Genomic DNA, 22,914 nt, shown 5'->3' with positions numbered 1-22,914 from the left:
TATTATGTATTGGCATATTTGTAGGTAATACAATAGCATTTGGGGATGTTAATTTTATTTGTAATAAGATAACTAATAGTTAAATGCTATAATAATAGTTACGATTTAATGCATGCCTAATATATGCAATTTATATTCCTTAACTTCAACTCCATAAACACCTTATTCTCATTCACCAGAAAGGGAGATTATGCCCAGAAAGGTTAAATAACTTCCTGGGAATGTCACAGAAGATAATTTTTTACTCCAGTGCTCATGCCCTTTCTACTGGATCACATTACTTCCTCAGAGTCTCCTAGACTTTAATTTTTATCACACTAATATTCCTTCCAGGTTCTTATGGTATTTCTAACAGCACCCCAAGGGAAGAAGACCAGGAGACTGATGTCCAGAGAAGTTCCCAGGCATCTGCTACCATTAGGTGCCCAAACTCCGATTTCCTGGTCCTTGTGACTCCTGAGCTGTGCAGATAGAGTGGTAATTAGGCATCCCCTTGTGTGCTGTAGGACCCTGTGGTTTCAGGTATAAAAACTGGAATGTGGTGGCCTAAAGAAAGAACACGAGTTGTGTGACTGCAGGGGGCATCTCAGGAGCTCTGAGGTCAGGGGACCCTTAGGAGCCAGGCCTAGGGCTCCTGGGGACTCGGGAGCTCTTCTCCTTCCTCCCCCACCCCGTGCACGCAAAGCACACCTTTCTCTCACAGGGAAATTTGGCTTGGTTTACTTCCCTGTTGTCATGGCAGGAAGTGTCTGCCACCAATAGCTCTTTAGTTCACAAGGCCTCTGTTCAAGAGAGCAGTCAGAAAAACTGGCTCTCTTTTCACTTCCAAACTTGTACAGAAGGAAACTGATTGGCTCAGTTTGGGTCAGGTGAGCAAACAACTCTGGACAGGAAGGTGGCTTTATGTTGTACAAGTGTGGCTGGTCCAGTGCTTGGCAGTGGGAGTTCACCATGTTCTGTTAAAAGAGAGCAGAAAGGAAGGTGCACAACCCAGTCAAAAGTCCAGTGTACTGGCTGATAAACAAAAATATTAGATTTTTCTTAGCCTGGAACTGATTTGTTAGGTTAAGCTGCTTTCCAAAACCACATATCTGGTAGCTAATAGTTATTATTTATGGAGAACTTTTAGCACTGCTAGATGCTAATTTCAATGCTTTTTAGTGGTGGGATGCACTCATGAGGGTCAGGATAGGGAGACAGAGGCACTGCATAGAGAGATGTAGCAATTGTCCAAGACCCCACAGCTAGTCAGTGGAGGAGCTGGAAGTTGAACCCAGGCTGTCTTTCGCCAAAGTCCGTTTTGCCAACCAATGTGTCATACTCCCTCCCTGTGTGAGGTTGATAAATAACACCAACTCCCATGGAACAGAGCGGAAGAGTCTTGGAGAAAGCCCCCAGAAAGTGACCTGCAGTGAAAATGTGCCTTTGTCCAATGGCAGCCTGACTCAGCATGGACCAGTCACATCCCTGGGTGTATACTGAGGACCACCTGTCTGGCTCTTCTGGGAGTGAGGGGAATGACCATGCCCTGGGTTGCCTTTCTCTACCTGGTATGTCCAGTCCCCACTTAAGGCACAGGGTCACATGAAGGCACTGACTGACATCCAGGGTTTCCATCCTATATTTGAAGTTTGGGTTGTGTTTCTTTAATCTGGAGAGTATGAGGTGTACATCTCTGTGTGCCAAATCAGCACTGCAGAAAGGAATGAGAAATTTCTAAAAATACATACTGTGCAGAATCCCATTTCATGGAGGTTCAGGATGTCTTTGGGTTTGCTGTGTAGGGGGGGTGGTGATTATGAGAGACTTTCCTCAGGTCTGGTTTTGTCCTTTTCTCCCATGAGATGATGGCATGAAACCTCTTCCTCTCCATTGTGGTGACTTCACCTCCTACTAAATGATGTTTTGAAATTATTTGTTCATGTTTTCTTTCTGCTGATGGAACATCATTTCCATGAGGGTCAGGATCTGAACCATCCTGATTTCTCACACATTGTCTTGCCCATCGTGGACACCCTGCAAATCTTGATCTAATGGGTAAAGAAATCAAACATCTCTTAGTGAACTTAGTTTTCCATTTTGAATGCTTTCTCTTAGGCCACTAGATTTTTGTGTGTGACGAAATTTTGTTGATGGGTAAGGGGTTGACAGTCTTTGAAAAGATGCTATGGTTGGATTTCACATTTCCATCTAGGAACACTGAGTCAAATATTCTCTTTATTTGCTTGTAATATGAAGCAATTGTAGTTAGAAGCTTTCCCGGGCCAGAGTTCATGCTCTCAAAGACCACCATTGCCTTATCTCATTGCCCCAACTGGGCAACACATCCCATGTCAGAATCTGCAGCTGGGTTTGGAGAGGAAGGGGGATTCAGGGTCCACAACCTCCATGTTCTCTACACCAGATCCCCAAACCTATGTAGTAGGGGGGCCCCTTTCCCACAATAGCCCCTCAATCTCTTGTTGCACTGATGACCTCCCAGGAAAAGAGGATGCAGTGATGTTGCTTATCAAAGTGGGCCACAGTGCGAAGTCAGCTGTAGGACCTTCTTCCTCCTTTGTGGTCCCCGCATCTAAAAAGAGAGACCACTTGGTCTCTGAATATGAGAAGTGGGTCTGGCTAAGCATGGAGAGCAGGGGCTCTGCAGGCCTAGGGGAGAGTGCCAGGAAGGGCTTCTCCAGAACATGTGTATCTACGTGGAGTGTGACCATGTAGATTCTTCTACCGAGGAGAGATTTCCACCTTTCCCATCTCATTTGGGAACCCCAAAAGTGGGGCCTCTTCAGAGTCTAGTCAGCTTGTCCAGGTCTTAGAGATAGCTTTTTGTGCCAGTAGGATGCCAAACCCCAAATCTTAGGTCTACAGCCTCCCTTGTATAGCTGAGTGTGCCTTCATCGGTCTTAATGCAACAGCTGCCTGGGCTTCATGTCACCAGTGGAAGAAGGGAGGAAGTGAGGACATAGGGTCTAGGGCAGAAGTGGTGCAGGTGGAAAGTGGTGAAACTTAAACCATCAAAGAGAAGGCGCCTCCTTTGTCTCTTTGCTGCTGCTGCTGCTTTTTTTTTTTTTTTAAGTGATTTAACATTCAAGAGAAATTCAAAGATGTGGTTTTCCCTAAAGCAACTCTGCTCTTAATGGTGAAGAAATGACTGCAACCTCCCCACCCCAGCTCAGTTGCAAGGCACGTTTGGACCTGGTTGTCCCACCCGAATTAGGCTGCTGTGTGTCTGAGGGAGCTTGCAGAGAGAACCACACCTTCATGGGATGGGTAAAGCATCCCTTAAATTCCTGATCTGAGTTAGGATGACTGTAAGCAGGAGGGTTGCTCATTTTTTTCTTTCTTGGAAAGGAATAAATAATTTAAAGCCATCAGATAAAAGTCTCAATTCCGTGGAACCTAAATGATCCAAATCGTACCCAGTGTTTGCATCCACTGGCAGGGTTGCTGTCAGTAATGGAAGGTCACTGTTAGGGACCCTTCCAGTCAGCACAGAGCCTCTCAGCTGGTTTGTTTCCAGGGATGCTAGAGATGAGGCAAAACCACTTTTTTCTCTGTGATTGAATTCTTTGCTGGAATGAGTGGCTGTTACCTTCTCAGCACTGACTTCTGTGCTGGTTTTTCACCAACCCGTTTGCTCCCAAGATGTAGCTCTTTGCTTTCCAGAGACTCCATCTGGAGGCTTTTTCTATTCTTGCTCCAGGGAGGAGGGCAGAGAGGCCTTTCCTAATTGACCCGAGGCAGTCGCTACTCACTGACCAAGTGTTCCTCCTTTTCAAGTTGCTGCCCACTCTGATTCATTACCATTAAGTGGTCTGGGGGGATGTGGAATGAGTCAGGGGTTAACAAATGAGTCAGTGACCCAAGAGCTACAACTATCCCAGTTTTACAGGCAAGAAAGCTGGTGTTCACAGCAGGGTAGCCACTTGGCCAAGATAATGCTTGGGTGAGTGGTATAGCCTGCATTCTAATCCATGTTGGCATCTGGAGGGGTCCAGTCCCAGGGCTCCTCAGTGTCCTGACTCTGTTCATGGGGGCCTCCTGTGCGTTCTTCCTCTCACTGCAGAGTGTCTCCTACAGTAGGCCGGGAGCCCAGCCCCCCTCCCTCCCCCTCCCTGCCTTCCTGATGTGCTCAGGGCCCTTGAGGGGTGTCCTAGGGATCTCCAGAGAAACCTAATCAATGGGATGCCTGTCTCTCTCAGTATAGAAAGAGATTTACTTTAAGGGATTGACTCACTTGATTATGGAGGCTGGTAAGTCCCAAATCTGTAGGATGGGCTATCGGGCTGGAGCCGGAGAAGGGCTAGGGCTGCAGCTCAGTGGTCACCTGCTGCAGAATTCCCTCTTGGTTTCGGAGGTCATTTTTTTTTTGGTTCTTTTCAGGCCTTCATTTGAGGTCCACCCAGTTAACTCTTAAGAGTAGAACTAGCTCGGGGCGCCTGGGTGGCTTAGTCGGTTAAGCGTCTGACTTTCGCTTAGGTCATGATCTCGCGGTTGGTGGGTTCGAGCCCCGCGTCGGGCTCTGTGCTGACTGCCAGCTCAGAGCCTGGAGCCTGTTTCGGAGTCTGTGACTCCCTCTCTCTGACCCTCCCCTGCTCACGCTGTCTCTCTCTCTCTCCTAGAAATAAATAAAACAAAACAAAACAAAAAAGAGTAGAACTAGCTCAAGTTGGAAACCCTTGACCCTGAATCTGCTGTTACCCACGCAGACCCTGTGGGGTTTGGAGGCTGTGGTGGTGGTGTGCTGTGTGGGTGGCTTTGCCTTATCTCTTATCTGTGTGGGCCCTATTGCTTGGGGAGTGGAGATCAGGGGACCCCTGAATGTTGCATAGGCTGTGTGTGTGGGAGGGGAAGGGTACATAATGCAAGCAGTGGGAGACCTGACCTGAACCTTCTGTGTTTCAGAAATATACCCTGGGTACACCTTGCAAAGCCAGAGATGTGAACCTGCCCTTGTTGCTTTGGGAAATGGTTCATGATATAGCTTAAGCATCTAGCACTGTCCCTCACATGAAGTGGTGACCCATACATGGTTGAATACATGGGCTGATTAAGTAGCAAATGTCCCCAACAGAATTTCAGTCCTTTATTCAACAGTGATTGAGTGTGAACCTCCCAAGTGCTGGGTGCTGAGCTGAGCTTGGCAGAGGACCGAGAAACATGGTTCCTGCCCTTAGGTTGGCTGCATTGTGATTGGAAAAGTACAGCGAAACAGGACATTAGGCAAATAAACAATATACTTTTAGGTTATCATGAGCAACATAAAGGAAACAGGCTGCTGAGACAGAGGGGCCAGGAGAGAACGGCCTTCAGAAAACTGTGAGAAGGCTTCTTGGAGGAGGTGGAATTTAAGCAGAAACCTGAAGGATGAGGAAGAGCCAGCCTGTGCATATCTGGGGAAAAGTGTGGTAGGAAAATGGGACATCGTATGGAGAGGAAACTAAGAGCCTGGTGGTTTCAAGAAATTGAGTATAATTCAATATGTAATAATCTTTAGTAAAAAGATTTTTTGAGGGGAATGCAGCTAAAATAATCACACGGAAGCCTCTTTATCTGGACAGTCACTGTTGTGTTCATATGGTCCTTTGACAAGGTCATGGTTGGGGCCTATCTTGGTGAGTGGTGGAGGAGGTCTCTGTTCCAGGATAGCCTTCCAGTCTGAGGTGGAGGGTCTGCTTGGCCATGAAGGCATTAGCCCCTCCTGGCTCTCCAGATAGAGATGGGAGCAAGGAAAATCCGCCTGCATGGGCCCTCCTGCCCTGTCTGACTCCCCACCATACTGTTTCTTTTCATCCCCCCCGTTATCCTCTGCAGCAGGAGCATCTCATAATGATTTACTCACAGTGATCTCTTTGTTCAAGGCAATGAGTTTGGGGAGCAGCTGGGTTGGTATTGGATTCTCTGCAACTCCTGGTCCCAATCAGTCCAGACCTTTGTGCTTTGTTGGAATTTGTTTGCCCATGAATCCCTGTACTGCTCAGGTAGTCAGGCCCTGGGCAGGACCTAGTGGAGAGAGAGTTTCTGATCAATTTAATGTTTATCGAATGGAAAGCTTTGAGGTGGTAAGACTCCTTAGTCTCAATCACCTGAGGGTTTCCAGGAGGACTTTGGAGGGCCTATGGGGTCCTGAAAGAGTGACTGGAAGCACACCTGAGTACCCCTCCTGGTGAGGGTGGGTAGTCATGTTTGCAGGATTACCTGGTTCTGCCCTGAGTCCACTGGAATAGGTGTGGACAGCAACAAAGTCCTAGAAATTTCAACCCTGCCTTGGATGGGCTGTTACCCTTCTTCACAACCATTCTAATTGCACCATTGAACCATAATTGTGTTATTATCAATAAGAAGCCACTGTCTGTGTCTGTGTTGATTCATTCGGTGAGTGCCTGTCAGGCCCATTCTGTGGGCCACAGAATGCTGGGGCTACATCAGTGAATGAAACAGACTCAAATTCCCACCCCAGGAACTTGACCTTCCTCGGAAGATTTTCTTGGGATTTCTCCATTCTGAGGTCCTCTGTTTCATCTTCCTATTGTGCTAGTCATACAGGGAGATAGAAGGCTACTATTATCTCATGAAGATAATAAGTTTGGGGTTTGTATTTGGAGGTTACACATTCACTCACTCATCCATAAGTATTTATTGAGCAACAGCTGTATGTTTATCATCTTCTGGTTTGGGGGGGAGGTAGTGAGGAAGGAATAGGAGTAAGTCCTTCTCTTTATGGAGCACTGAGTGAGCAAGGGTGATGGATGTCTAGCAGATTATCACAGTTAATGGCAGTTGTGCAGGACATGGGAACAGGTGTCAGAGCCTGATCTCAGCTTGGGAGTTAGGGGAAGCCTCCTAAAGAAATTGATACTGGAAGGGTAAATGGGACTTAGCCAGGAACAGTCCAGCTGGAGAAAATTGCATGTGCAAAGGACCTGTGGTGCTGGTGGGGGGGGCATAGTGTTTGAGAAATGCTGAGGAGGAGTGTTTGGAGTGTGGTGAGCCAGGGGTGCAAGGTGAAGTTGGAGGGCTGGACTGGGCAGGGGTGGAAGAGGAAGAGCATCCAGGAGTGGGCAGTTCTCATGGCTGAGGGGATGAAATCTGGACTTTTAGGTAGGGTGATTTAAGGTATCCAGTGATCAGAGCTCAGGGCTAGTCCTGCCTTGCCAAGGTTTTTACATAGAAGCAGTACCGTACAGGCTATTCGCCGGGAACAAGTGATCAGACTGAATGCTTTTGTTTTAGAACACTGCCACCACAGTCCCTTTACTACCGTCACAAATGTACAGATACTATAACCCACCCTTACACTTAGCATCATAAGAAATCAGTATCTTGGCTCTAGTATTAAGGAGAAATAAAAGACAATTTATAATGGTACTTCGGTATGTAAATGCTTAATTACACTGGAGTACTTGATGAAGTAACAGCTCTTAAATCTACTTGTAATGGGTATGTGGATTTAAGAGCAGGATGACAATATCCAAGTGAGTATTAGTGGTGCCGTTTTTTCCATAGTGACATTTTGAGACAGGAGCCGCAGGAGAAGACTAGGAGTATGTAAGAATGGGTAGCTGAGTGTGGAGACTACTCCATGTCCTTGTGACTTGGATACCAGGGGGTGTATTGTGGCCATTGACTTGATTTTTCGAGATGCTTAGCATCCCTTGGTCAATTTTGAATGGCACAAAGTAAAGTATTTCTTCCATTTACGTGTCAGAACAATTCAGTGTTTATTTCAACTATGCAAACATCCTTTGTATCTACATTTGGAGTGGACTTAGGTTCTAGCTTAAGATCATTCTAAATGGGTATATTCTTGCCACAGAGAATGTCCTTGGGCTGGTTCAGAGTTGTGTGGGACATGGGAAAGGGTGTGGGTCTGCCCCTCACACTGCAGGATGCATATTCCTCTCACTAAATACCCCATCCCTCCAGAATCATTGGGATAACCAAAATCTTCCCCATAAATTCCCAGAGCTACCTCTCAGGGCAGCACCTTCCCCATTAAGGATCACAGTTCTGCTAGGACTGAAGCCCTGGATGGGTTAAGGAAGGGAGTCTGGGGGGAGTGTCTACAGATACAGTTGGTTGGCCGAGTTGGGAGAGTAGGAGGTAAGTTGTGGCCATAGTTGGTGCTCTTGTAGAGGTAGTCAAGATGTCTCTATGGGAGACTGTGTGGCCCTGAGACCCTGGAGTCCAGACCAGCAGAGCTCCTTGCTGGACAGTGGGGATCTGCATGGGGAGGCCTGGACGTCATAGCCGTTTGAAAGCTTTTGTGTCATAAATCTGAAAAACTCAATTCTGAAAGCGTGGGACAGAATCCAATTGGCCTATAAAAAAAAAAAAACATGGTTACAGTAAAAATGAGATGAAATGGGAGAAAGCAGGCGCTTGCTGCAAGGAGCCTGTCGTTGCCACTAACCAAATCATTCCCCGTAATAGCCCCAGCATGAAGCTCATGGCCTCATCAGGCCTCTGTCCGGTCCCTGTAATTTAACTAGAGGACGTACCTGTGTTTACCGAGTGTGATTATTCCATGTCTATTGCTCTTCATTGGTGTTGGATTAACTTAAGGGCTCTGATTTTCTGTAATTTCCCAATTTATAGTCTTAGCTTACAACTGGGCAGGTTTTTTAGTTTTTATTCTTATTTCCCTTCTAGCAAAAATGAACTGACAAAAAAAAAAACCCACTTCATTTTATTTTTCTATTATCAAAGGAGATGCAGCAGGTCACAGGGGGTTACCTGGGAATGCCCAGGGCCTCAGGTGGATGGTTGGCCCTCTCAGCCATCAGTTAATTCCCCCTGCCATCCCCACATTAATGAGAGTTTTCGTTGCCTCCTTGGTTGTCTTGGGTCGTTGTGGTTGTGGGGGAATCTTTGAAATCTAAAAAAGAAATCCTGACTGCAGGCCTGCATCATATCAGGACCCCAAGGCAGGATGTTTGTGTGTGGGGGGAGGCTCCTCATTCATGCTCTCTGCCAACCCTTTCCACTTCGTGGTGGGAGGTTAGAATTTTAAGCCACATACATGCTGCCTGCAATCACTCTGGCTAGTTGCCAGCGTCTCAGGACACGGATTTTATGGTTGTAGCTCATGACGGCTTGAGGAGCAGGATTCCAACCCTTGCTTGGAGCTGGAATAGCTCCTGATGGTGTCTTTGGGAAGGACCGAGTTGTTGACCTCCAGCCTCTGGTTAAAGAAAAGAGCTGAGTAATTGAGGGATAAAAAACAAGGGGGGGGCAGATTAAAAATACCATTTATATATTTCCTCCCCATTACAAAAATGACACACGGTCTTATTGCCTCCTTTCTTTTTGTGTGTGGCAGTTACTGCAATGATTATGGATTAATGAATGAGTCACTGGAATAACTGCTTTTCGTTTTTCCTCACTTCGTAGTAAGTTTCCTAGTGTATTAGGCCCTCTTGTTCATTACTTGATCCCCAGAATCTAGTCCCAATAAATAGCTGTTGCGTGGATGGATGGGAAATTCAGGAGGCAGAAGACATTGGAAAGAAGATAACACTGCCCTTCCCACCACGCAGAGCTGGCTGGTGGTTCTTAGCCCTGGCAGTACATTGGAGTCACTTGGGGGAGCATTTTATTTACACATTCTGGGTCCACCCAGACCAATCCAGTATGAAATCTGAGCTGAGAGGTGGGGAGGGGGCTCAGGCCTCAGAGTTTGCAAAACTCCCAGCTGACTCCAGTCTGCAGACAGCCTGAGACCCTTTGATGTATGTCCTGATAGTCAAAGCCCTGTTATGAAAACAAAATTGTTGTAAACATAAAACATGTGCATGCTATGCAAATCAAGGAGTTTGGACTGTGTTGCTTTAGAAACACAACTTCGTAAGCGCTCCCAGCCTCAAACCCACATACCAGAGGTGTCTACTTGAGGCAATTTTGGGTGAAGTTCTTCTGATGACTACCCCCTTACCTCTGAATCATGTACTAATATCCTTACTTATTGGTTACCACTTTCAAATGCTGTATCTGTTAATTCTATTAATATAGATATCTATTGGCAAATAAAGAATTTAGCTCATTTGCAGTAACTTACATTTTGCCCTTATCAAGGTATTTGGTAGTATTATCCATATATTAGTCAGTTCTCTTGATGACCTTTATACCTCTAATCTTAAAACTCTAATTTTCATTTCCTTTACAGAGTACCTCCTGGTTGTTCACTAAATAAGATGAAAATATTAGGGTTCTAGTACTTCCCTCCATCTCTCCTTCTGCTATTAACTTTACATTCTCAGGGTTTCTAACCTTTCCATTTTCTCCTGTAACTGTCCTTGTCATCTAAGCTTTGCCTGTAGATGGATTTTTGTTTTAAATGAAAAACAGTTAATGATATTTATTTTTTTTTAATTTTTAAATTTTATTATTATTTTTTTACAAATAGTTTATTGTCAAATTGGTTTCCATATAACACCCAGTGCTCATCCCCACAAGTGCCCTCCTCCATGCCCATCTCCCCCCTTCTGCTCTTGGTGTTCTTCAGATGCCTGGTGGTCCTTGGTCATTCCTACATAGTTATGAAGGAAAGACTAAATTGATAAACACAGATATAGGTGTGGGTTTCCTTTGCTGAGTGTGACTCTGTTTCTCCATTAGACCTCACACCTCTTAATTGGAGGCCTGATGGGGAAGTGAGTTGTTGGGTGTCATCTGCTGGGTTTTGCTTTAGGATATGTGGGATTGGAGCTGGCAGACAAGCTGGTTAGCCCTGTCCCCAATGCCAACATGAGTAGGGCTATTGTAAGGGATGGGAACACCATCCTGGAAGGGCTGGATCTCCCTTAGGAAGATGGGTGGATTGCTGTCTTTGTTTTTTTAGTTTAGTTTTGAGAGAGAGAGAGAGTGTGCAAGCGAGTGAGTGCAAGTGGGGAGGGACAGAGAGAGAGGGAGACACAGAATGTGAAGCAGGCTCCAGGTTCTGAGCTGTTAGCACAGAGCGCGACACAGGGCTCGACCTCATGAACTGTGAGATCATGACCTGAGCCAAAGTCAGATGCTGGATTGAAGGGCCCCAAGATGGGTCAATTTTTAAAGCAAACATCTTTCTATCTTCAGTGTTCAGGTGAACTTCATCACTGCCAGCTGACACACAGGTAGGATCCAGGAAGGTCGTCCCATTCTTCCCACTTCTTAGCATAGTCTCCCTGTTTCTGTTTCAATGAGATGTGTCCTCAAGCTGCCATATTGGGGCATCCAATGGTTTTCTATGGCCAAAGCAATTACCTAATTGCTTTGTTATCTGTTTTTTCCATATCACTAAATATTGTCACTTATTATTTGAGATCGTGTTAACATTCCACTGTTATGGAATGGTTATATGTGATTTATTTAGTCAGGTCTCCACTTTTGATTCTCTGATTTTCAAGTAAGAGGGGAGTTCCAGTGAAGAGTCCTCATGCTTCAATTTGGTACCTGCCTTGGCTGATTTCCTCAGAAATTGGAGCTCTTCGAAGACTTTGGACACAAAGCTCTAGACTGCCCCTCATAGGAAAGATTTTAAGGGTTCAAGTTAAAGTGGGGAATAGACTAACAAGCTCATTTTCAGGTATAGTGGCCCAAGGAGCAGTCCTGGAGGTGAGGGGGCAGTGCCAGGTGGATGGCTGGACGCAGAGACTGACTTCAGTCCCTCTCGGACCTCGAAAGAGGCAGGTCAGGTCTCTACTTCCCTCCTGGGAGCCTCAGTGTGGCTTGTGACTGGCAGGCCCATGCTGCTTTTTTCATCCGTGACAAGGACAGATGAGCCATTTGGTCATTTGCTGTCCTTGGTTTCAAGGCATAGGCACTGGTTTTGCTGGCTCAGGGGCCACAGAAGACTCGGGGTCAGAAATCTATCCCTGCGCATAGTTGAGTGATTTACATTCATACAATGCCTGGGCTTCTCTAAGCTCTTTGCTTTTAGGCCACATTATTAAGAAGTGCTTCTTTTGAAGAGATAAAGGAATCCTCAGAACTCATCTTTTTTGCATCCAAGACAGGGCTATATTTGAAATACCAGAAGAAAATATTCTTGCGGATCACTTAAACTCTTTGAACTGAATTTTTAATTTCATCCCAGGGCAAGTCAATCTCCAGAGCTTTTCTTCCACATTGAGTTTCCTGCCCTTGATACGTACCTGCCTCCACTGCTGGCAGGAAGGGCGGTTATTCACTGTGACACATCTAGAGGCTGCAAGACAAAGGCATTCTGATGGGTTAATCCTGATATCCAGAGTTGTAGACCCACATACTGCTATGTTACATGACCAGATTGTGTACTTTTATAAATTAGAGCAGGAAAATGCATTGGCTTCGGGTTCTGTGGTGATACATGGAAATTCAGGGGTGGGAACATCACAGGAAAAAAATGAAAGGTAAGGGGCTCAAAGACTCTCTTGAATTATGTCAGAAAACACTTAAGTAACAGGATAGATAATGCCAAAGTTGATGTCACTCTGCTTAAAAACAAACCAGTTTTGTTTTTTTTAAAGGTAATTTGCAACATTTCTTTGGGAAACAACTTGATAATATAGGTCAAAAAATCTTAATGATATCTTTAACGTTAGTCCAGAGATTCTGAAAATTTCTCATAGGATGATTTTCTTAAGTGGGACATCTGCATGGCTCAGGTAAACATCTGACTTTTGATTTCAACTCAGGTCACGATCTCCTAGTTCATGAGTTCAAGTCCCTCATTGGGCTCTGTGCTGACAGTGTGGAGCCTGCTTGGGATTCTTTCTCTCCCTCTACCCTTACCTGCTTGCATGCTCTCTCTCTCTCTCTCTCAAGATAAATAAACTTAAAAAACATCATCGTAAGTATCATGAAAGTTTTAAGAATAAAGATGTGCTCAGTGCTATTATAATATTGCAAACAATATGAATTACAAACAACCTAACTATTCAACAATAGGTGAATAGCTTAGACACTTAAAGTATATCCATGGGGCACCTGGGTGGCTCAGTGGGTTAAGCGTCCGACTTCATCTCAGGTCCTGATCTCATGGTTTGTGGGTTCAAGTCCTGTGTCAGGCTCTGTGCTGACAGCTAGCTCAGAGCCTGTAGCCTGTTTCAGATTCTGTATCTCCCTTTCTCTCTGACCCTCCCCTACTCATGCTGTCTCTCTCTCTCTCTCTGAAAAACAAACAAAAAAAAGTATATACAATTATTATAATCTTATGTGCTAGAATCCTGCTCCAGCCAGTCCAGGGGTCCCTGAAGGATGGGAGGTGTCGGTGAGAGAGAGTGAGAGAGCGAGAGAGCCACAAGAATCTTTCTGATTACCAGGTAGGCATCTCTGTCCTGTCGGTTTTACCAGGTAGGCATCTCTGTCCTGTCGGTTTTAGTGTCTTTTTTTTTTTTATAGGTCAAATGATAACATGAGATCAAAAAGAATTTTTACAATGGAAAACTCTTTGTGATAAGATGCTTTGGAAAGTGTACAAAAACAGGTTTTACACAAGTATTCTTGCAGAATTATCCCAATCATAATGAGGTTGAGTTAATCTTACAGCTAAATAACAGGATGTTCTTAGTGAAAAACAGGATGACATACATATTTGTTCTGAGTTTATAACACTAGGATTAGGACATAGGTTAAGTATATAGATAGGTTAGGAGTCCTTCTGTCTGGCTCATAAGAGGATGAATGTTGTTTTTAAACTGGTTAATAAGTTGTTTGTGGAAACTCTTTTGACTTGATGCTGAAATGTGTAAACTCTGTTGAGGCCCTAAATGTGTCAGCCTTTGTTTTTGGGTTTATGTTTTAGCTACTCTTATCTATCCTCATCCCAGCCACCTGTAAGGGAGGGTGTTTGTGGAAAGTAGGCCTTAGGGAAGGGACTGCTATACATCACCAGTTAGAAAAGGTCTAAGTATTAACTTAAGTTCTGCCCTTATCTGTTCCTTACCTCTAAATTAGGCTCTTTGTCTCAGGGCCAGGCTCAATTGTAGCTATCATGTTCTTAACCCCTTTATTATCTAAGTCTTATCTGCAAGGCCCATAGGAAGAGCCTTTTGACAATCATCCGCAGAGCTTTCATCTAAAATCTCTTTTGAAGAGGCAGGAATATGCTTTTCCTTATGAGGTATCTGTGTGCAGAATATCGGTCTGATTTGGAATATTGTGAGGCCTGGTCAACACCAGCAGGCTCATTTCCAACATGAGCCAGTAGTGGCAGAAGGAGATATCAGTTTTTCGTTTCTCATGGCAGGAGCTGTGAAAACGCTGCCATTTCCTCGCTGTGACTGTCATCCAGCAAGGCCGGTATGGCTCCCAGCACTTATGTAGTCATTAAAAATTGTTTTCAGAGTATGTTATAACACCAAAAGGGTGGTACTATGGTATTGACTAAAAATGACATATTATAGATACATAGTATGAATCTAGATACATTGAAAACAATTGTGCCTAAGAAAAAATATCAGAAGGGGATAGATGATGGGGCTATGAGCATTATCCTGTTATTTCTTATGCTCTGTATTTTTCACATCTTTAATGAAAGAAGGCCCTTCTTTCATATTAAAAATAAATATTAGAAGAATCATTGAAATATACATTAGAAGCTCTAATTAAAACATACCATTGTTCGTTGGCTGTTGAACATTACATTTGCAAGTACGCCTTTCCTTGTAGTGCAAATGGGTACGTCTGAAAGAAAGGGTCTGACCGTGTTGTAAAGGCACAGGGACACCTTTGAGTAAAACAGTTCAGTTGAAAAATAAATGAAAAAGCTAAACAGGTACTTGGATAGAAGACTCATTCTTCCTAACATTTGTACATTTGCAGTATAAAACATTGCCTTGATCTTAGTGAATATTAAACTCCCAACCCACAGGGAGTCCTGAGGAAACAGAGCTAGTTAGGTGATGAGGCAGGAGAAACAACATTGAAGAAATGGAGTCACACGCACTACCCATTCAGTCACCCGTGTTACTTTCTGAGTTGTGGAGGTGTCTAAATGGTCAGGCCAATGATGGGAAAGAGGGAAATCGTCAAGTATTCATTGAGGACCTGTTATATTCCAGAACTGCACATCTGCCAGAGGACAAGTGTATCGTGAAGCTTATAATTTCAAGTGCTGCCTTGACATCTTTGGGTCTCACAGGCCCCCAGAGTCCTGACCATGAATCTTGCTCTCATCAGATGTGCCCTTACCCAGCAGGAAAGGGTCCCCATCCAGCTAGTTCCCTGACCAGCCACCTTCCACCAGTCCTCAACTGAACAGGCTTCAGTCCCCTGCCAGACTGAGAAATTATTGAAACAAGCCACCTCCTCCTGCCGGAACCAGGGGGCACACTACACTCCCTCTTACCGTAAAGCTCCTGCTAGTTCACTCTGTCCCTGACTGCAACCCTGCGTGGCCCTATATGGCAAGTAGTGTCCTCCTCCCTGAGTATATGTGGCTAATAACTTTTGCACATCTCACCTGCCTAGTGCTGGCTGTCCTGTGTTTACTCATTGTGTACTACAGAGTACAGGGATCCCTCCTTCCCCAATGGGGCCAGTGGGATATGCTCAGAATAATGAGAGGCAAGGCCTCTCTTATATTTGGAGCTAGTACTCTTGTGTAAATCTGGATGGGAAGATGATAAAGAAGTAATCAATGAATGAATATGTTAACTTGCAGTTATACTAAATATTGTGAAGGAAATAGAATGATATGGTATGGAGCTGTGGAAATACATAATAATCCTACTTTGGATAGGTGATCAGGGGAGGCTCTTTGAGGCATCACTTGCAGGTTGGGAAGGGGCTAGCCCTGTGAAGAGCTGGGAGGCGAGGGCCTGGCCAATGCAGCTGCATCCATACATCAGGAGGAAAATGAGCTGACATGATCTTGAAGAGGGAGTCAGGGACCCATGGAAGCTATAGTGGTGAAGCTGGACTTGATTTTACATGGAAAGCACAATGACTTCTAAGCAGGGAAGTGACATGGTATGGTTTATATTTTTACAAGAATCGTTGTGGTACCCGTGTTGGGAATGGATGATTGGGGGGCCAAGGGGAGAAATACTCCACAACATCCTATGGCAGTTCTGATGGGAGATGATTGTGGTTGGCTTTGGGTGGATGGAGAGAATAGACAGACCAGGGGGTATGTATCCTGGAGGTAGAGCCCAATCTGTGAGACTTACTGATGGGTTGGACATGAGAAATGAGAACTCAGAAAAGGATGTTTCTGAGGTTTTTAGTTGAGTGACTGGGTGGATAGTGGTGCCATTTAATGGGATGGAAAGGGGTTGAGATTGAAATTTGGAGTTTGGTTTAGATTTGTCTGATCTGAGTAAGTATTCAAGTGGAGACGTCGAGCTGGCAGCTGGAAATACTGTTATGCAGCTCAGGATAAATGCCAGAGCTAAAGATATTAGTTTGGCCATTACCGCCATTTGATAGTATTTAAATCAGTTGAATAATATGGGGAGATGATAAAAAATTCAGAATGATTTATCCTCCTAGAATGAATGTCATGTTAGATATAAGTTTGACTACATCATTGGAATAGTGTATAATAAGACCACTTGAAAACTATGCTGCACTATGGAAATGCAGTAACTATTGACTGCTGTAGTATTTGGGTCTCCCACAACACTCGTAATTCTGGGGTCTTGGTTCTTGATTGTTTCAGCCACCAAATCCCCTCCCCACCATCTCCCGTCTGCGTTCCTTAGAGGATATCCACCTTTAAACATAGGCTAGTGCTTGAGAAAGAATTCTTGCCAACACTGTAATACTGAAGAACAGAGATAGAGCTACAGAGATAAAGATTATCTTTTTTAGTTGAAAAATTCTGACTGAGTTATATTAGCCTCAGCCTAAAAGAAGTAGGGTCTCCAGGGTTTTTCTTACTTACAAGAGAGTTTGGAGAATGTACAATGTTCAATTTTTCTAGGAGCTTTTTGGCTGAGGCCAGATTGGAAGTCTCTATGGCTCTGGGTAAACAGTCAATATTTTATTCCTGTGAAATTCTGGAGATTATGATTTAGCAGCAGGATTGGCTGGAAGGCTGTGCTCTACCTAGCCAGGAATCACATGACAAATGGGTCTCCTTTCAAGGAAGCTGAATATATGTTCTATAGAATTTAGTTGGGTGGCTGTGGGGGATGGGGATGAATTCAAGGGCAAGCATTTGAATTTCAAAGAAACAGCATGAGATCCTTATGAATCCATCTTCTAGACTAACCCACTGTTTAGTAGTTGAGGCTATTGAGGTCCAAAGGGGTTAAGTGATTATTCAGAGGTCACACAGCTGGTTGGAACTACATTTTCCTGCCTTTGTTATACTCCTCTTAAGAAGTAAGCTTTGCTCCTTATGTATGGATGTAGCTTCTGGAGAACAAATTAAACATGAAAATTAAGGTCTGATCTGACTCTAGTGTCATAGTGCCTTGACATGGGCCCTCATCCTGGCCTAGAGCAATGCTGTTTGGACTATTCTGGCTATGTCCATGGCCACAAGAAAATCACTTAGTGGGTCTCCTGCATCATTTCGATCTCTTATTTATGAGACTTTTGTAGGTAGAGCTGTGAGGACTCATTCATTATTGCTTTGTTTGTTGGATTTTCTATAATGGGCTTGGCTCTAGGTTTGGAGTTGGGGGTACATTGGTGAGGAAAATGTCATCCTTGACCTTAAGAAATTCTCCCTATGGCCAAGGAGATAGACAGGAAATTAAATGGGGGAGGGGAAGGGAGAAAGAAAACGGTTTTGGTAGAGGTAGTGAGGCAATACACAATAAGGCACTTAACTGGGCCCTGGAGGTTCAAATCAGGAAAGCTTCCTGGAGGAGGCAATGCCTTACTTGAGATTGGAAAGTAGAGCATGACTTAATGCGATCACATTCAGAAGGAGAGTGTGAAAAGGTGGTCTCTCTAGCCAGGATAACGTTGCAAAGGGACACTACACATTAAAAGAATTGCAAGCCATTCAGCATGATTGGAGGCAGAGCTGGAGGCAAGGCAAGACCTTGAGGCCAAGAGAGCTCTGGGACACCACGAAGGAATGAATGGATGCTCCCCAGGGAAGCTTTGTGAGTGCGGGATCTTCTCTGCATGTAGGAAGCCCCCTCTGGTGGCTTTGGGGAGAATTGGGTGATGTTCCTACCAATGAGTCAGCAAAGTATTGATGAGATAATGACCCAAACTGGGCTTGGCAGGGGAAGGAAGCACAGTTGTGCTTCCAGGAGAAAGTGAAGTGCCTGGGTGGCTCAGTTGGTTAAGCATCCAACTTTGGCTCAGGCCATGATCTCATGGTTCGTAGGTTCAAGCCCCGCATCGCCCCGCATCGGGCTTGGTGCTGACAGCCAGCTCAGAGCCTGGAATCTGCTTCAGATTCTGTGTCTCCCTCCCTCTCTGACTCTCCCCTGCTCCTCTCTCTCAATCAGAAATAAATAAAAACATTAAAAAGAAAATTTAAAACCAAATGGTTTGGGGAAGTATAAATTAGAGTACTTGTGTCTGTTTCTAGCTCCTTTTACTACTGTGTGCCAGCTCCTGGCCGAGCACCTTACGTGCAATTTTCTCATTTAATTCCCATAACCGTCTTAAAAAGCAGGTACTACTATCATTAACCCCTGTAGAGGGTTGAATAGTGCCTCCCCTAACCCTGATTCTCGTCCATCTGGAACCCTGAAACATGACTTTCTTTGGACATAGGGTCTCTGCAGATAAACTTAGTTAAGGATTTTGAGGTAAAATCATTGTAGATTTAGAATGGGCTCTAAAACCAGTGACTGGTGTCCTTCTAAGAAGAGGAGATGACACACAGAGATTGGAGTGATGTAGCCACAAACTACCAGAGCTAGAAAGGACAGGGAGTTTCCTCCCCTAGAGCCTGCAGGCCTTGATTTTGAACCTCTGGCTTCCACAACTGTGTAAAAGTAAATTTCTGTTGTTGTAAGCCACTGAGTCTGTGATAACTTGTTAGGGCAGCCTTAGGAAACTAAAATAATAATGTCCATTTTAGACTTGGGAAAAAAAACTCCGACTGACTTACAAGGCTCTCTTCTAAGCATCGGGTCTTCCAAACTAAGAACAGGGCTCTGTTCTGGGTGGCTCAGTTGGTTAAGTGTCCGACTTCAGCTCAGGTCACGATCTCATGGTTTGTGGGTTCGAAAACCGCATTGGGCTCTGTGCTGACAGCTAGCTCAGAGCCTGGACCCTGCTTTGGATTCTGTGTCTCCCTCTCTCACTGATCCTCCCCTGCTCATGCTGTCTCTATCTCTCTCTCAAAAATAAATAAAACATTAAAAAAAAAAAAAAAACTAAGAACAAGGAAGAGTATGCTCCATGTGACCTGCAGTCTGTGATCTTACCTGCTGTAGTCTTGATGACTCCCCCAGCTAATGGCTAACATTTATTTCATGCTAACTCTCGGTCAGGCACCATCTTAAGCATTTGGCTTTGATGATTTCATTTATCTTGAGGATTATCTTGTAAGAAGTATTTTCTTTAGAAAATACAGTTGGGGACAGTCTCTATTTCAAAGGACAGTAAACCATTTTTAAGAGACTTTTTTTTTCTTTGTCCCTGGCATCTCATTTACTGAATGGAGATTTTCCACCTTGAGTGAGCTAAGCAGTCTGAGAGGAAGTGTCAAGCATGTCAACCAGTGACTCATGAAATATTTCATCTTGTAATACATTAATAGAGAAAACCGAGGTGATTTTCAGCCCATTCCAGTAAATCGGTTTTAGCACTAATGAATTGTTCTGTTTGAGTAAAGCATTATTGGCAAAGTGCTGACGTTAATAGTAACACTGAGGCATTTGAAACTCCATCAAAAATTATAATCTCAAAATAAAAGGCTGGAAAAATTTCTGTGTTCTATTAATTAACATCTGTTGTCTGATCAATGTTTTTAATTGGTAGCAGATTAAAGTATGGATTTCTGGCATGACAAATCTGCAGATTGGCTGTCTTGCTACCTGTTGATCCTGATGACCTCATTCCAACATTTATATTCAAATCTGATAGCTCAGAGCTTCAGTAGTCAGTGGATCATAAATTTCACCCAGTTCCTCTGGCTGAATTTCAAGCGTGTAGACCATGTGCTAACAGCGAGAATGATCGGAAAGACAGTTGTAGACAAACGGAGCATGAAGAAAATCATTCTTATTGGAGGATGTGGCAGAAACAATTTTCCTCTGTGCTAGGCAGACATCAGCTCTGCAGAACTGGCCAGAAATAAAGATCGTTCCACTGATGGACTGTAACGGGGAAGAAGGAGGGTACCTGGCCCCCACCCCTGAACCCAGATGTTTCAAGGTTTCATGGTCAAATGCCCATGGAGCTAGAAGCCTGACTGCACAAAATGGCCAGAGGGAGTTTTTGCAAAGCAAGAAGGACTTAGGAGCGGGAGGAATCAGGAAGTGGCAAGACCCCACTGTTCATAGAGCTTTCCTGTGTGCCAGGTGCTGTGCTAGCCTCCTCTCCTCTCACAACTGCCCCATGATGGAGGCATTAGGTTCAACCATATGGAATTGCCATTCTTATAGGTCAAAAAGAGCTGAATATTGGCACTTTGGTTTAGTTTAACCTGTGCTATGATTAGCCCTCCTTTGTAGATGAGGGAAAGTGAAGTTGATGACACTTGACTAAGATCACAAGTTAGGAAGGTCCTAGCAACAAAGGGGACTAGCTCTGGTGAAAGCAACACCCTGACCTCCAGCCTCGTCCTCCTCCATTCTCCACCCTCCTCCCTCTTCCTCCTCCCTCTTCCTCCTCCCTCTTCCTCCTCCCTCTTCCTCCTCCCTCTTCCTCCTCCCTCTTCCTCCTCCCTCTTCCTCCTCCCTCTTCCTCCTCCCTCTTCCTCCTCCCTCCTCCACCCTCCTCCTCCACTCTCCTCCTCCTCTTCCTCTTTTTCTTCTGGTGGGCTTTATCAGGGGAGTAGATGATCAGATCACTTCATAGACCCCTCTGAGTTACACTGGAAGCCACGTTGGGTGGGGTGGCAGGTGGGGCGGGGTGTGGTAGGGAACCAGGATAGATTCCAGGGAAGTCTATAGGAAGCTGTTAAAACAGTCCAACAGTCATTCTAACAGTCCAAGTTAGAATGACGTGGTGAAGTTAGAATGACATGGTGGTCCAAACTAGATTGACAGAAAGGGAGGTATCATGAAGGGGACTCATTTGAGAGATATTTAGGTGTGAGAACCAATAGTGTAGCATTTGGTGTAAGGAAGGGCCCCATCCCTCTGGCTTCTCCTCTCTGGTTCCATGAGCCCATGTTACACATTCTCATTCTATCTCCTACCTTCTTTTGGCTGCCTGGGTCTCCACTGACTGTAAGCTCCTGAGGGTGAGAATCCTCCTACTTAGGGCTAACCCTAGGACCATCATCATGTCTAATACTTGGTGGGCAACCAGTCTTTGTTGGATCAGTGGAAGAGTTCAGAACAAGAAGTTAATTCACTTATCGCAAATCCTTACCACAGCAGTGAATCTCCATTTCCTTGAATTCTGGATTTTCTGACATGGAGATAGAGGTGGAGAAATAGTCTCTATGTTATGCACTGCACCCACCCTTCCATTTCTGCAGGATCATCTTAGTCACCCTGGTGGGGCTGTCTAACTCAGCACTGTGTTATTCAGTATTCACATTTACAGGGTGACCTGTGTTTGTCCATTTAACTCTGCTAATTTGGACTATTTCCATTAAAATTTTCTCGACTGTTTAATGAGAACAGTCTGACCAGTAGTAGATGCTAAATTGCTTTTAAACAAGGGAAGTTCTGTCATCTACAAAATAAAATCTCTATCCTCTAGGTCAGTTTTTCACTTTTCTTTTTCTTTCTTTTTTTTTTAAAGAAGAAAAAAACAGGTATGCTTTGAGTGGGAATATGAGGAGTAAAAAGAGCATTTAGCTTGAAGAATCTTTATTGCCCTAACAAGTAAAAGACCCTTTAACAATCACATTGATTTTTGCTGATGGATATAAAGGGTTTTGAAAGTGAGTTCTTACTCTGGGCAAGACCCACGTGGAGATGCCAGAGTTGTACCGCACCCTTATCAGACGTTGATGGGGAATGAAGAAAGACAGATTTTGCCATGGAAGCAACAATTTGAACTGATGAATTGCATCAAGGGGACAAGAGAAGTTGAGTAACTGACAACTGAGTGGATACATTTGTCAGGTAAAGGGGACAACGATCTAGTTGCTGGTTTCTGTTGGCAAAACATCAGAGAGGGTGCAGTGGCCTTGAATCACTCAGAAAATCCTAAAAGGGATATGGATGGAAGGATGGAAGGCGGTAAGAAAAAAGATAGGAAGTGCTTCGGCTCAGAAGTGCTCACTAGAAACCCTATTTCCCTTTTTTGTCCTCGACCTTCTTTAAGAATTGTGGAAGGTTTCACTTTTTTAGTTTGTTGGTTGATGCTGGTTGTCCCCCAAAATGGTCCTCTGGGCGAGCTGGCACTTCATAAATGTCCTTTGGGTCTCTGCTCTCTGTCCTCTTGGTCAAGATACCCTCCGGCTCACTGCTGTGCTTGGCATGGTGAAGAAGGCATTTGTCAGACAGCCATGTGGTCTGTGGCGACACCCATACCTGGACTCACAGTGTGGCTCCACTAGGAAGTAGTTTTATCATCTGTAACCTGGATTAATAATAACTCCTGCATAGACCTCTTGTGGAGGGTTAATAGGATAACTTGTATGGGTGAAGCTTTGGCAAATTTCCAGGCACTTCTAAGCACTCAATAAAGGCTAAACCCCCAACAAAACAAACATTAGCCACACAGATGATGCAGTAGGAGCCTCTTGACTGGACTCTGCTTTCAGGAACTTCTCTTACCATCCTGACAATCTCTCCTCTTCCTCTGAACAATCTCTCCCCACCCCCAAAGTTTTATCATGCCACCCTTCTGTTAAGAACAGTGTGTGCAGTTGAAGGAGCTCAGAGCTTAGAGTTAGTCTTGGGTTCA

The sequence above is a fragment of the Hyaena hyaena genome, unplaced genomic scaffold (assembly GCF_003009895.1).
Source record: "Hyaena hyaena isolate Hyena2069 unplaced genomic scaffold, ASM300989v1 scaffold_155, whole genome shotgun sequence".
Lineage (NCBI taxonomy): Eukaryota > Metazoa > Chordata > Mammalia > Carnivora > Hyaenidae > Hyaena > Hyaena hyaena.
This window is presented reverse-complemented; position numbering follows the sequence as displayed.